This window comes from Oryctolagus cuniculus, chromosome 1 (genome assembly GCF_051225735.1).
Source record: "Oryctolagus cuniculus isolate XC-2025 breed Fujian yellow rabbit chromosome 1, ASM5122573v1, whole genome shotgun sequence".
NCBI lineage: Eukaryota > Metazoa > Chordata > Mammalia > Lagomorpha > Leporidae > Oryctolagus > Oryctolagus cuniculus.
Window position 1 is genome coordinate 215642460 of NC_142867.1, and position 16526 is coordinate 215658985.

Sequence of the window (16526 nt, forward strand, 5' to 3'; positions counted from 1 at the left end):
GCCAGTGTTGTGACACAAGTTAAACTGCAGGTTGCAACACCACCATCACGTATCAGAGTGCTGTTTCAAGTCCCAGCTGTCCTTCTTCCAATCCAGCTTTGTGCTAATGCACCTGGGAAGGCAGCAGAGGATGGCCCAAGTACTTGGACCCCTGCCACCCTTGTGGGAGACCAGGAGGGAGTTTCCATCTCCTGGCTTTAGCCTGGCCCAGTCTTGGTTGTTGTGGTCATTTGGGGAATGAACTGGTGAATAGAGGATTTCTCTCTCCCTCTTTCCCTCTCTCCCTCTCAGTAAGTAAGTAAATAAATAAATCTTTTAATGGGTCTGTCAAATTTGCTGTGGGAGAAACAACCAGAAAGTACTGAGAGAAAACTGAAAAAAAAAAAAATCAAGAAGTTGTGCTGAGATTGCTTCAAAGTGGCTTAAGTATTCTACTGAGAAGATCATGAATGGGTAGCAGATACTATTTGGGTTGCCTGCATCCCATATAAGAGAGCCTGGGTTCAGGTTCTGCTGCCTCCACTTTCAAAACCAGCTTCCTGCTAATGTGCACCCTGGGAGGGTCCCTGACACCCACATGGGACACCTGGATTGAGTTCCAGGCTCATGGCTGGCCACATACATGCAAGCACCATGTATGCACGCACACACACACACAGGATTTAGCAGTCAGCAGTCAGGAAATGTGTCTCTAATAAAATGACATTTGACCAGAAATCTGAAGGAAGTGAGTCGCCCATGCAAATATATCCGAGGGAATAGCATTCCAGACAAAGAGAACAAGTGCAAAGATACAATATATGCCTTTGACGGTAGGTGACTGGCTATAAGACAGTCTGGGTCACTCATATACTAGAAAGCTATGTGACTGGTTACATACTGGAGCAGATGCCATGGAAATGTCTCCAGACACATTGCTAAATAATAAAAGCAAGCCACAGGTTACTTTTCTATTCATCTGGGATAATGAGAACCTCCTGTCCTATATAACATTACAACATATTTGGGTGGGTGGGGGGAACTATGATGAATACAAAATGAAACAGAAAGAAACAAAAAGTGTAATTTTTTTTTGACAGGCAGAGTGGACAGTGAGAGAGAGAGAGGCAGAGAGAGAGAAAGGTCTTCCTTTTGCCGTTGGTTCACCCTCCAATGGCCGCCGCGGCTGGCGCACTGTGGCCGGCGCACTGCGCTGATCCGATGGCAGGAGCCAGGTGCTTCTCCTGGTCTCCCATGGGGTGCAGGGCCCAAGCACTTGGGCCATCCTCCACTGCACTCCCGGGCCACAGCAGAGAGCTGGCCTGGAAGAGGGGCAACCGGGACAGAATCTGGTGCCCCGACCGGGACTAGAACCTGGTGTGCCAGCGCCGCAAGGTGGAGGATTAGCCTAGTGAGCCACGGCACTGGCCAAAAAGTGTAATATTTTAATTCCATACTATCAGTTGGTAGGATTAAGTAGACACCATCTTGGTCCATCGGGGCTGCTGTAACAGAATACAATAAACTGGGTGCCTTGTGAAGAGCAGAAGTTTTCTTCTCAGTTCTGAGTGGTGGGAGATCCAAGATGAAGATACCAGCAGATTTGCTTTCTGTTGAAGGTCGACTTCTGGGTTCACAGAAGGCTGGTTATGACCTCACCATGTCCTCAGATGGCAGAAAGCATGCAGTTCTCCTGAGGCTTCTAAGGGCCCTAATCCCCAATCACCTCCCAAAGGCCTTACTTCCTTATGGGATCACAGTGGGGGAGGGGGTGGGGTGGGAATTTAAAAAAAAAATTTTTATTTATTTGACAGGTAGAGTTATAGACAGTGAGAGAGAGACAGAGAGAAAGGTCTTCCTTCAGTTGGTTCACTCCCCAAGTGGCCGCTATGGCTGGCGCTGCGCCGATCCGAAGCCAGGAGCCAGCTGCTTCCTCCTGGTCTCCCATGCAAGTGCAGGGGCCCAAGCACTTGGGCCATCCTCCACTGCCCTCCCAGGCCACAGCAGAGAGCTGGACTGGAAGAGGAGCAACCAGGATTAGAACCCGGTGCCCATATGGGATGCCGGCACCACAGGCGGAGGATTAACCAATTGAGCCACAGTGCCAGCCGGGGTGAGATTTAAATGTTTGAATTTTGGGAGGACATAGTCTATACCAGACCAAAAAATTAGCATGGTCAGAGGATTTGGATAAAGTCAACATGAGTGAACTAACAGGAATACGATTTGTTCTCTAATGTGTATGTTAAATAATGATAATTTTCTCTTAGCCTTTTCCAAAGTTACACTTCATATTTCTATTTAGCCCCTTGCAATACTGATTAGAACTTTTGGATCTATATTGAAATATAGACTAAAAATTATTGAAGCCCAAAGTTATCTGAGCACTATGGTTTCATGTGGCATCGATGTTCTTTCCTGTTACAGAACTAGGCAGTATTGTTTATGTCAAGTTAATGAGGATGGAATGTTATTTAAAAAAAAAAAGATTTATTTATTTATTTGAAAGGCAGAATTACACACAGAGAGAAGGAGAGGCAGAGAGAGAGAAGTCTTCCTTCTGCTGGTTCACTCCCAAATTGGCCAAATGGCTGGAGCTGTGCCGATGCTAAGACAGGAGCCAGGAGCTTCTTCCAGGTCTCCCACGCAGGTGCAGGGGCCCAAGGACTTGGGCCATCTTCTACTGCTTTCCCAGGCCATAGCAGAGAGCTGGATCAGAAGTGGAGCAGCTGGGACTCGAACCAGCGCCCATAGGGGATGCTGGCACTGCAGGTGGTGGGTTTACCTACTACACCATAGCACCAGCCCCTGGAATGTTATTAACCCAGGCAATATCAATGTATCTGGCTAAAGCTGGGAAATGGAAGAGCAGGAGAGATTTAGTAATATAGAAAGTGAGACTAGAGTTAGGAATAAGAATCTACAAAAGATGTTTACTTTTCATTTTCTGTGCTTCTCTCCTAATTAAAAACATTTAAATCATACTCTCATAATTGATTGTGTTAAACAAATAAAACTGAAAAGTTATCAAAACACTGAGAGAGTTCCCACCTGGTCATGGCAGGTAATTCTATTAATTTGTGATTGTATTTGTTATTCCAGTATTTTATTTAGAATTTTTAGCCATTTTTAAAAAAAGATTTATTTTATTTTTTATTTGAAAGTCAGAGTTACACAGAGAAAGGAAAGGGAGAGGGAGAGGGAGAGAGAGAGAGACAGAGAAAGAGAGAGAGAGAGAGAGAAAGAGAGAGAGAGAGAGAGTCTTCCATCCAATGGTTCACTCCCCAATTGGCCACAATGGCCGGAGCTGCACTGATCCGAAGCCAGGAGCCAGGAGCTTCTTCTGGGTCTCCTACATGGGTGCAGGGGCCCAAGGACTTGGGCCATCTTCTACTGCTTTCCCAGGCCACAGCAGAGAGCTAGATTGGAAGTAGAACAGCCAGGTCTTGAATCAGTGCCCATATGGGATGCCGGCGCTTCAGGCCAGGGCGTTAACCCACTGCACCACAGTGCTGGTCCCAGCCACTTTCATTAATAAACTTGGTCTGGCTAGTATTCATTGTATGTGTCAGTTTGGTCTGAGGATTCTGGAAGGTTTATACAACAAACTAGGAAGTTTACCAATTTTTTTCAATACTCATTAATTCATTAATTTGCCAATCCAATAAATCTTTATGTAATATTAAATTTGGAGGCTGCTGTGATCAGAATATCTGTGTCCCTTTCCTGTGTATTTGAAAGTCAAAGTGACAGAGAGAGGAGACACAGAGAGAAAGAAATCTTCCATATGCTGGTCCATCCATCCAAATGGCCACAATGGCCAGAGCTGGACCAGACCAAAGCCAGGAGCCAGGAGCTTCTTCCCTGTCTCTTCACTGTGGCATGGACCCAGGTACTTGAGCCATCCTCCGCTGCTTTCTCAGGCACATTAGCAGGGAGCAGGATGGGAAGCCTAACAGCCAGGATTCAAACCAGCACAACACTGGCCCCCCAAATTCCTATCTTGAAAGCTAATCCTCAATGTGAGAGTATTTCAGGTGTGGCCTTTGGTACGTGATTAAGCCATGAAGGAGCCTTTATGAATGGAATTAGTGTCCTCCCACATAACAAGTCCAATGGAGCTCATTCACGCCTTCCACCAGGCCAGGACACAGGGAAGAGGCAGTATCCGTGGAAATGGGGTCTCACCAGACACCAAATGTGCAAGTGCCTGTTCAGTCTCCATCACGGTGAGAGAGAAATGTCTGTTGTTTAGAAGCCCCCCAGCCTCTGGTACTGTGCTAACAGCAGCCTGAATGGACTGAGACACAGACTACAGTAAAAAGACAGCTGAGATTCCTGTATCCACAGAACGAGCCTTCATTGTGAAGTGAGGCAGACAGAAAGAGATAAAGTACATTTTTAAAAGTTTTTTTAAAACCATATATAACGGCTGGCGCCACGGCTCACTAGGCTAATCCTCCACCTTGCGGCGCCGGCACACCAGGTTCTAGTCCCGGTCGGGGCGCCGGATTCTGTCCCAGTTGCCCCTCTTCCAGGCCAGCTCTCTGCTGTGGCCCGGGAGTGCAGTGGAGGATGGCCCAAGTCCTTGGGCCCTGCACCCCATGGGAGACCAGGAGGAAGCACCTGGCTCCTGCCATCGGATCAGCACGGTGCGCCGGCCACAGCGTGCCGGCCACGGCGGCCATTGGAGGGTGAACCAACGGCAAAGGAAGACCTTTCTCTCTGTCTCTCTCTCTCACTGTTCACTCTGCCTGTAAAATAAATAAATAAATTTTAAAAAAATAGTAAGCACTTTGCAGAAATGAAACCTATGCAGCTTTAGGCTTGATCATCTGAGCAGGTCTCTCTGAAGAGGTGATACTGAAGCTGAGATCCAGAGGATTCAAAAGGAGACAATAAAGAGAAATGCGACTCCATCAGTCATGCCACTGTCACAGTCAGACAAATAATCTCAGTGACTCAAAGATCATGCATTCTGTACATGACCACATGGCGTTAATCCCCCATCCTCCACCCAACACACACAAGTTACCTCTCTGGATGGGGGTATATGCAGTTCTGATTTTTGTTAGTCAATGTCTAAACAAACCATATACTGTAAGTTTCTCTTTCATTTTCTTTTTTTTTTTTTTTTTTTTTTTTTTGACAGGCAGAGTGGACAGTGAGAGAGAGAGACAGAGAGAAAGGTCTTCCTTTGCCGTTGGTTCACCCTCCAATGGCCGCCGCGGCCGGCGCGCTGCGGCCAGCGCACCGCGCTGATCCGATGGCAGGAGCCAGGAGCCAGGTGCTTTTCCTGGTCTCCCATGGGGTGCAGGGCCCAAGCACCTGGGCCATCCTCCACTGCACTCCCTGGCCACAGCAGAGGGCTGGCCTGGAAGAGGGGCAACCGGGACAGAATCCGGCGCCCCGACCGGGACTAGAACCCGGTGTGCCGGCGCCGCAAGGCGGAGGATTAGCCTAGTGAGCCGCCGCGCCGGCCCTCTTTCATTTTCTTAAAAAAATTTATTTTCAATCCATAGGTGGACTTTCCAAAGGTCTATTTACTTCAGAGTGAAAATTATGGGGTTGAGAAGAGTAAACAGTGCAGATTTTAAACTCCATTGAGGATGCGTTCTGAGGACTTTTTAACACTCAAGTGTCATGAGGAAAAAGCTTGTCCTCATTTCTTATCAGTGGATCACTAATAATTTTAAACTATTTTAATTTTAATCATATTAATCTTTTTACAGTTCTGCTTGTTGGTTTATTTTCATTCTATTTGAAAGGCAGAGACAGAGCTAGAGAGATCTTTGATCTGCTGGTTCATTCCCCAAAGCCTACAACAGCCAGTACTGGGCCAGGCAAAAGCCAGGAGCCTAGAACTCCACCCAGGTGTCAGGAAAGTGGCACAAACCCAGGTAGTTGAACCATCATCTGCTGCCTAACAGGGTGCACAGTGGCAGGAAACTGGGATCAGGAGCAGAGTAGGTGAGACTTGAACCAGGCACTCTGGTATGGGAAGCAGGTGTCCAAATGGCGGCTTTACAACTGTGCCAAATGCCTGCCTCTAAAACTTTTTATCATAAGTTGTCCCCACCTAGTGCCTACTTAAATAGAACTGCAGCAAACTCTAACCAAGATAAAAATGCTTCATGCCAAGGCAAAGCTAGAGAACAGGACATGGAATGGCCAAGGAGGAGCATTGGAAAATCCTCTCCTCAGTAAAAGCAACATGAACACTTACAAGAAATGGCCAAAATTGGGACCAGCACAGTGGCATGGCAGGTAAAGCAGCCATCTGCAACTCCAGCATCCCATATGTGCACTAGTTCAAGTTCTGGGTGCTCCACTTCTGATCCAACTCCCTGCTAATGTGCCTGAGAAAAGCAGAGGAAGATGGCCCAAGTCCTTGGGCCCTTGTACCCATATGGGAGACCCGGAAGAAACTCCTGGCTCCTGGTTTTGTATCAGTGCAGTTCCGGCCGTTGCAGCCAATTGGGGAGTGAACCAGAGGATGGAAAACCTCTCTCTCTGCCTCTCCTTCTCTCTCTGTGTAACCCTGCCTTTCAATTAAATAAATAAATCTTTTTAAAAAAGAAAAAGAATGTCAGAATACACCTTAAACACTGAAAAATATTGAAATAGTAATTTTTAAAAAATTTACCCAAAAGGTAAATTTACCCAGTTCATGTCCCAGCTGCTCTACTTCCAATCCAACTCCCTGCTAATGCACCTGGAAAAGAAGTAGAGGATGACCCAAGTCCTTGGGTCTCTGTACCCCAGTGGGAGACCCAGAAGCAGCTCCTGGCTCCTGGCTTAAGCCTGGCCCAGCGCTGGTAATTATGGCGATTTGGGAAGTGAACTAGTGGATGGAAATTTTTCTTTCTGTGTCTCTCTAATAACTACTTTTCAAATAAATAAATAGATCTTTAAAAAACATTAACTCAAAAGAAAAGTCCAAGCCCAGATTCACTGGTGAAGTCTACCAAACCTAAAGAATTAACACAAATTCTTCAAGAACTCTCCAAAAATTAAAAGAGGAGGGAAAATTTCCCAATTATTATTTTTATTTATTTATTTGCTTATTTTTGACAGGCAGAGTGGACAGTGAGAGAGAGACAGAAAGGTCTTCCTTTGCCGTTGGTTCACCCTCCAATGGAAGCCACGGCTGGTGCGCTGCGGCCGGCGCACCGCGCTGATCCGAAGCCAGGAGCCAGGTGCTTCTACTGGTCTCCCATGGGGTGCAGGGCCCAAGCACTTGGGCCATCCTCCACTGCACTCCCTGGCCATAGCAGAGAGCTGGCCTGGAAGAGGGGCAACCGGGACAGAATCCGGCGCCCCGACCAGGACTAGAACCCGGTGTGCCGGCGCCGCAAGGTGGAGGATTAGCCTATTGAGCCACGGCGCCGTCCGCCCAATTAGTTTTTGAGGTCAATAATATTCTGATAACAAAACCAATATGCTATAACATCCTTTATGAATATAGGTATAAAAATCTTCAGTGAAATATTAGCAAGATGAATCCAGCATAAAAGGAACTATACAATATGACCAAGAGGGATTTATTCTAGGAGTTCAGGGTCAGTTTATAAAAATCAATGCAATATACCATATTTATAGAATAAAAGGGGACTGGTGTTGTACAGGGGTAAAACCTCCTGCAATGCCAGCATTCCATGTGGGCACTAGTTTGAGTCCTGGCTGCTCCACTTCCAGTCCAGCTCCCTGCTAATGCACCTGGGAAAACAGTGGAAGGTGGCCCAAGTGCTTGGGCCCCTGCACCCACATGGGAGACCTGAATGGAGCTCCTGTTCCTGTCTTTGGCCTGGTCCTGTCCTGGCTGTTATTCTGCCTTTCAAATAAATAAAATAAATCTTTTTAAAAAAGGACACTACATCATTATCTAAGTGAAGCATAAAACAAATTCAACATCCTTTCATGATTTCAAAAAATGCACTAATGTAGGAATAAATGGAAAGTTTCTCAACTCTGTAAGGGGCATATATGAAAAGCTCATAGCTAACATCATAATTAATGGTGAAAAGCTGAAACAAGATTTTGATGTCTGCTACTGTCACTTCTATTTTCATTATACTAGAGGTTCTACATGGGGCAATTAGTAAAGAAAACAAATAAAAGTTTCCCAGATTGAAAAGAAAGAAGTAAACCCACTTCTATTTGAAGACGACATGATAATAGATGTAGAAATCTTAATAAATTCACACAAGAGCTATTAGAAGTAATAAACAAGTTCAACAAGGTTGAGGATATAACATTAATGTACAAAAGTCAATTGCTTTTATACATTAGCAATAAATAACCCATAGACAAAACTAAGAATTTAATGCTATTTTAATAGCATCAAGGAGCATAAAATACTTACAAATAAATTTAAGCAAAGAAGCACAAGAGCTGTACATGGAAAACTAGAAAGCACTGCTGAATGAAATTAAAGATAGAAATAAATGGAGGCCAGCGCCGCGGCTCACTAGGCTAATCCTCCGCCTAGCGGCGCCGGCACACCAGGTTCTAGTCCCGGTCGGGGCACCAGATTCTGTCCCGATTGCCCCTCTTCCAGGCCAGCTCTCTGCTGTGGCCAGGGAGTGCAGTGGAGGATGGCCCAAGTGCTTGGGCCCTGCACCCCATGGGAGACCAGGAGAAGCACCTGGCTCCTGCCATCGGATCAGCGCGGTGCGCCGGTCGCAGCACGCCAGCCTTGGCGGCCATTGGAGAGTGAACCAATGGCAAAAGGAAGACCTTTCTCTCTCTCTGCCTCTCTCTCTCTCACTGTCCACTCTGCCTGTCAAAAAATAAATAAATAAATAAATAAAATAAAGATAAATGGAAAGTAATCCTATGCTCAGGGATGAGGAACATAATATTGTAAGATGGTGATATTACCCAAATTGATCTATGTACAGATCCACTGTAACCCCTGTCAAAATCATGGCCATCTTTTTCTTTTTCTTTCTTTCTTTTTTTAATAAACTAGCAAGTTGACCCTAAAATTCACATTTGAGACTCAAGGAGAAACAGAGGCCAGCGCCGTGGCTCAATAGGCTAATCCTCCACCTTGCGGCACCGGCACACCGGGTTCTAGTCCCGGTCGGGGCACCAGATTCTGTCCCGATTGCCCCTCTTCCAGGCCAGCTCTCTGCTGTGGCCAGGGAGCACAGTGGAGGATGGCCCAAGTGCTTGGGCCCTGCACCCCATGGGAGACCAGGAGAAGCACCTGGCTCCCAGCTTCGGATTGGCAAGTGCCCCGGATGCGGCAGCCACTGAAGGGTGAACCAACGGCAAAGGAAGACCTTTCTCTCTGTCTCTCTCTCTCTCTCACTGTCCACTCTGCCTGTCAAAAATAAAAAAAAATTTAAAAATTTGAAAAAAGGAGAAACAGAAGAATCAGAACAATCAAGAAAAAGAAGAACATAGTTGGAGAACTCATGCTTCCCCATTCCAAACTTACTACAGATGGACAATAATCAAGACTTTGTGGAACTGGCATAAACATAGATATGTAGGGGCCGGCACTGTGGTGTAGCAGGTAAAGCTGTTGCCTGCAGTGCTGGCATCCCATATGGACACTGTTTCGAGTCCCGGCTGCTCCACTTCTTCTTCTTCTTCTTTTTTTTTTTTTTTTTTTTAAGATTTATTTATTTACTTGGAAGTCAGAGTTACACAGCAAGAGAAGGAGAGGCAGAGAGAGCGGTCTTCCATCCACTGGTTCACTCCCCAGTTGGCCTCAACGGCAAGAGCAGCACTGATCTGAAGCCAGGATCCAGGAGCTTCTTCCAGGTCTCCCACAAGGTGCAGGGGCCCAAGGACTCAGGCCATCCTCTACTGCTGTCCCACGCACATTAGTAGAGAGCTGGATTGGAAGTGGAACAGCTGGGACTCAAACCGGCACCCATATGGGATGCCAACGCTGCAGACCGGGGCTTTAACCTGCTGCGTCACAGTGCCAGCCCCTGCTCTATTTCTGATCCAGCCCTTTGCTGTGACATTTTTTTGCTGTGATCTTTTTTTAAAGATGTATTTATTATTTGAAAGGCAGAGAGAGAGAGAGAGAAGGAGAGAAAAGGTCTTCCATTCACTGGTCCACTCCCCAAATGGCTGCAGCGGCCAGAGCTGTGCCAATCCAAAACCAGGAGCCAGGAACTTCTTCCAGGTCTCCCAAATGGGTGCAGGGACTCAAGGACTTGGGCTTTCTTCTACTGCTTTCCCAGGCCATAGCAAAGAGCTGGATCAGAAGTGGAGCACCTGGGACTCAAACCAGTGCCCATCAACTAATTTTTGACAAGGGTGCCAAGACCATTCAATGGGGGAAAGAACAATCTTTTCAACAAAGGATGCCAGAACAACTAGATGTCCACATGCAAAAGAATGAAGTTGTACCCCTGTCTCACACCATATTCAGAAATTAAGTGAAATTGGATCAAAGACCTAAACATGGTGCTAAGATTGTAAACTTTGTCGCTCCCCGTCTTCATGGAGGAACGACACAGGACCCTGCGCTGTTCTTTTGTCTGCTCGGCCCTCCCCGGGTTTGCTGCTGGTTCTTCCCGGGGTTGGCTACTGTCCCTTCCACCTCCTTGGAAGGGCGGTTCCCCCTGCCACATTCCCCACTTCTGCGGGGGAGCGGCACACCGCCGGCCGGCTCTCTCGGGGGCTGCACAGGTGTTCCTTCAGATGTTCCCCTTAGATGTTCCTGGTGCATGTTGTCTCTCTCCTCCTTTATAGTCCTCTTCCACCAATCCCAACTCTGCTACCCACAAGCTGAGTACGCTGCTCTCCTCCAATCAGGAGTAAGTCCTACAGTTTATTGGTTGAACTGGAGGCAGCTGTGTAGAAGCTGTTTCTCCCTTCTCAGCGCCATATTGTGGGAGAGCAGATGCATAGAATAAGTCTTAATTCCAGTAACTTAGTCTAGTCCGAGTTGCTCCCCACAAACTTCCTAGAAGAAAACATGGACATACATCTTGCGCCCTTGAATTAGACAATGGTTTCTTTGATATGACACTAAAACACAAGTGACAAAAAGCAACTAAATTGTATTACCAGAATGAAAACTTTCCTGCTTCAAATGAGACCATCTAGGAAAGGAAAAGACAACCCCCAGAATGAGAGACAGTCATACGAAATCATATATCTGATAAGAGACTTATACCTAGAATATACATAGAACTCTTTCAAAAGCAAAATGATAAAAATCTAATTAAAAAAATAAATCAAATTTTAATGGTATTTTTCAAGAGACTATGTACAGATGGTACGTAAACACATAAAACTGTGTTCAACACCATTAGCCACTAAGGAAATGCAAATCAATATACTTCACATTTACTATGGTAAATGTGGGCAGCATTTGGCCTCACGGTTAAGGTGCCATATCAGAGCATCCGGGTTTGATACCTGGCTCTGGCTCCTGTCTCCAGCTTCCAGCTACTGCAGCCCCTGGAAGGCAGTGGTGATGGCTCAAGTAGTTGGGTCCCTATTACCCATTGGGGAGATCTGGATTGAATTCCTGGCTCCAGATTTCAACTCTGTCCCAATTCTGGACATTGCAGACATGTGGGGAGGGAGCCAGCAGGTGAGAAATGATCTCTCTCTCTCCCGTTCTCTCTCAGATAAACTGATTTTTTTTTTTTTTAATAAAGAGACAAATCTGACACAGAGAAGCAGCAAGTCAGGACTACCCAAGAGAACAGAGCAAGAGCCCTGACTGAACCACACTTGATGCTTGTGTAATTTAAATACTGTGTGACCGCGTGACTGATTTGCCTGGGATAGTCTTGTTGTGTAACACTTGTCCTAACTTGATTGTTAATAATGCCGCCTTTCTTTCTCCAAAGTGTCCTGGATTAGATCATCATTTGTATGGCCATACTCCCTGAAACTGAATGTTCAGGTACCTAACAATTAGCTTATCAATTAGCCAACATCAAGTGTTTCTCCAGTGTTGTCCAATCAGACTCTTTCCTGGTGGACTCCCAGAATGCTCCATCCAATTGTTCAGTTGTTTAAAATACGCAGGTTAAAAACCAGCCACAGAGGCTATCCTACTTTTCTTACTCTTCACCTGCAAACTGTACGTCTTTCTTCCAGGTGACCTTCTTCATGAAGCCTTTCTAGACTTCTCCATATAAAAGTAATCACCCCCAGCTCCCAGTTGTATTCCGACTGCTACATCAGCACTGCATTACAATGATTTGTTTCCATCTTTATTTTCTAGTGCCAACTGTGAACTTCTGAAAAGAGGATTAAGTCATTTTTAACTTTATATCCAAAGCACGAGAACACCATGTGCCTGAAATGCAGCATATTTTTTGAGGAATATAGGAAAAGAAATAACTGGATGAGAAACCCATTAGTTTGTTTACTTTATCTGAACAGTCTGTTCAAATAATTTTGCTCAATATTTTCCATTGTGTATCAACTGACTTTTTTTTTTAGTTCATTTATTTGAAAGGCACAGTTAGAGAGAGAGAGGGAGGGAGAGACGGAGAGAGAAAGAGAGAGATCTTCCATCCACTGGTACACTCTCCAAATGGCTATAATAGCCAAGGCTGTGCCAGGCTGAAGGCAGGACCCTGGAGCTTTCTTTGGGTCTCCTACATGGGTGCAGGGGCCCAGGGACCTAGGCCATCCTCCACTGCTTTCCCAGACATTAGCAGGGAGCTGGATCAGAGATGGAGTAGCTGGGATTCAAACTGGCACCCATATGGGATGCCAGGGTTGCAGGCAATGGCTTTACCTACTACCACAACACCGGCCCCTATTAGTAGACTGTTAATGTGGATCCACAAGCCCCGATGATTCCACAATAGTTAATAGATGCAACTGAATTTAGACAGGAACTTACTTACAGAGAATAGCCCAACAGTTTTTTCTATTTCCTGGAGTGGTAAAATGGGTTGTTTTATATTTTTTTACATTTGAAATAATACTTTACACCTACGAAACACAAAGGCCTTAAAAATAATCCGATACAATTTTGGGAACCAATTACTAGATTGGGAGAAGGCTCATATTCTTAACAAATTTATTGTAGTTTGGTTCACATTTAATGTTTTAACTTTCTATTTGCTAATTCTGAACTAAGAAGTATTTCAGGTAAAGTTGAATCAGAAAACTTTACCTATTGTTCATCTGGTGGTATACCATACGGAGTATATTCTAAGGCATTTATTACCCAAAATAATTGTTTTTAAAGATTTATTTGAGAGGCAGAGTTACAGACAGAGAGAGGGAGAGACAGAGAGAGAGAGATCTGCCATCCAATTGTTCACTCCCCCAGTGGCTGCAATGGCCGGAGCTGGGTCGATCTGAAGCCAGGAGCCGGGAGCTTCTTCCAGGTCTCCCACATGGGTGCAGGGGCCCAATAATTTGGGCCATCCTCTACTGCTTTCCCAGGCCATCAGCAGGGACCTGGATCAGAAGTGGAGCAGCTGGGATTTGAAACGCCACCCATTTGTGATGCTGGTGCTACAGGCAAAAGCTTAACCTACTATGCCACAGCACCAGACACTACCCAAAATAATTTTTTTTTTTTTTTGACAGGCAGAGTGGACAGTGAGAGAGAGAGAGACAGAGAGAAAGGTCTTCCTTTTGCCGTTGGTTCACCCTCCAATGGCCGCCACAGCCGGCGTGCTGCAGCCGGCGCACCGCGCTGATCCGATGGCAGGAGCCAGGTGCTTCTCCTGGTCTCCCATGGGGTGCAGGGCCCAAGCACTTGGGCCATCCTCCACTGCCTTCCTGGGCCACAGCAGAGAGCTGGCCTGGAAGAGGGGCAACTGGGACAGAATCCGGCGCCCCAACCGGGACTAGAACCCGGTGTGCCGGCGCCACTAGGCGGAGGATTAGCCTAGTGAGCTGTGGCGCCGGCCTACCCAAAATAATTTTAAAACCTGTTTTATGCCACTGCTTCTTTCATGTCAGAAGGCTCATAAATGTTCTTTTCAAAATTTATACTTTGTAAGGAATATTTAATTTCAAGGCCTGAAATTTATTTTTTCCCATGGATTAAAAGTATCTTTGCTCTTTACTATTTAATTTATAGTTCATACAGTTGTCATCTAATTAAACTTGCTTCAGATTGACTAAGCCAGGGCTATTAGCAAGGAGATAAGCTCCGGGTCTGGTGCTGTGGCATAGTATGCTTAGCCTCTGCCTGTGGTGCCAGAATCCCAGATGGATGCTGGTTTAAGTTCTGGCTGCTCCACTTCCAATCCAGCTCTCTGCTATGGCCTGGGAAAGCAGTAGAAGATGGCCCAAGTGCTTGGGCCCCTGCACCCACATGCAAGACCCAAAAGAAAAAGAAGCTCCTGGCTCCTGGCTTCAGATTGGTCCAGCTTCAGCTGTTGTGGCCATTTGGGGGAGTGAACTAGTGGATTGAAGACCTCACTCTCTGACCCTCTGTCTGTCTGTAACTCTATCTCTCAAATAAATAAATAAATAAATAAAAATTTTTAAAAACTTTTATTTAGTAAATATAAATTTCCAGTTTATGGATTACAATGGCTTTTCCCCCCCCATAACTTCCCTCCCACCCGCACCCCTCCCATTTCCCACCCCCTCTCCCATTCCATTCACATCAAGATTCATTTTCAATTATGTTTATATACAGAAGATCAATTTAGTATATATTAAGTAAAGATTTCATCAGTTTGCACCCACACAGAACATAAAGTGTAAAATGCTGTTTCAGTACTAGTTATAGCATTAATTCACATTGGACAACACATTAAGGACAGAGATCCCACATGAGGAGTAAGTACACAGTGACTCCTATTGTTGACTTAACAATTTGACACTCTTGTTTATGGCATCAGTAATCTCCCTAGGCTCTAGTCATGAGTTTCCAAGGCTATGGAAGCCTTTTGAGTTCGCCGACTTCGATCTTATTTAGACAAGGTCATAGTCAAAGTGGAAGTTCTCTCCTTCCTTCAGAGAAAGGTACCTCCTTCTTTGATGGCCTGTTCTTTCTACTGGGATCTCACTCGCAGAGATCTTTCATATCTTTCATTTAGGTCCTTTTTTTTTTTTTTTTTCGCCAGAGTGTCTTGGCTTTCCATGCCTAAAATACTCTCATGGGCTCTCAGCCAGATCCGAATGCCCATAAGCACAGTGATCTATTTTTAATATGCTTTCCAATTTCAGATGGTAAAATTGATTTATACAGAACATTGGTTGCTAAATTAAATAAGATCAGACCAAAATCTGTTTTGAACACTGTACTTTGTGAATGGACCATCTACTCTACCTTGTTTAAGTCAACTTTATGTTATATTTACATAGGTAGCATGGCCCCGGAGTGAGACAGGCCTGGGTCAGATTGCATCGTCCTCATCCATCAGACATTAGCACCTGAATATGAACTTCACCTTCTTGGCCTGCAATGAGACACTTCATGACTGTGGTCAAAGTCAAGTTAATATTTTAAAGATTTGCCTGGCACATAACTTCTGCTCTTGTGTTCAATAAATCTCTTTCCCCATTTTGCCCTCTGTCTCTCTCTCTCTCTCTCTCCACACACATATAATAAACTTAATCAAGTTTGTTTATGCACATACATGCATGATATACACGTATATGTGCATGTGCATGCACACACACATGTAGCCAAATGAAGGGTTTTTTTTTAATGAAATTTACTGAATAATCTGGATTGGGTTTTAAATATCTACCTAGAAAGGAATAAATTTTTTAAGTTAAAAAAATAATGGATACTCACATAGGGCATATTTAGAACCTTTTTCAGCTTATGCTTCCTGTAAGAATGAACACTGGTGCTTCACCCCAGGAAAAAGACCGATTAAAATAAAAGCTTTTAAAAGAAAATGAATACGTGGTAAAACAAATTTTAATTAGTCACTTGGATATGAGTTAGCAAAGCACCTGAGAATGACAGGAACTCTAGTGACCTCTAGGCACTCCCCTAATCCACACCCACATAGATAAACACAACTATTCCAGTGGTTTATCAACAAGATCAGATGCTGAACTGACAATTTGCCTAGAACCTTTGTATCGTTTCAAGGCTATTCACAGCACTATATTATCTTAGGACCTGAAGACTCTTACAAAGTCTCCATTGCATGGGCAACAAAGCAATGTAAGTTAATCACCTGGGTTGATAGTAAGTGAAGTATTTACTGATTCCAGACATGCTTATAAAGAATAAGAGACAAGCATTTCATTATTTTGGATCGAATGAGCTGAACTTTGTTTTTGAAGCCTGAAATTTACTCAATTTCTGCAGGCTCATCTTTTTTTTTTTTTTTTTTTTCTACCTTATTTTAAAAGTTTTCATAGGGCTGATACCTTTTAAAAATATTAACCACAGAGAACTGAACTTCAAACTCTAAAATGTTTATATGAAAGATTCTTAATTATAAAGATGGAAAAATATATCCAACATTGAAAAAAAAAAAAAAACCATGCTGTTAATTCTGTGAAACAGAGCGTGAGCTTAGGAGGTTTTCCAGTTGTGACCATGTGACCTAATGCATAGTTACTCTCCCTCTAACTTTATTGTGTGCCTTAATTCTATAAGATGAAGCAGG

General features: G+C 44.7%; 1 long non-coding RNA gene across 1 annotated transcript in view; it reads left to right on the forward strand.

Moving 5' to 3' along the window:
• LOC138844986 (uncharacterized) overlaps window positions 1-15422 on the forward strand; it is a 77790-nt gene extending 62368 nt beyond the window's left edge. Inside the window, exons 2-3 of the long non-coding RNA XR_011381541.2 lie at window positions 11814-11869; window positions 15259-15422. This is a non-coding gene — a long non-coding RNA (uncharacterized LOC138844986). The remainder of the gene's footprint in view (window positions 1-11813; window positions 11870-15258) is intronic.
• Window positions 15423-16526: the final 1104 nt, after the last annotated feature.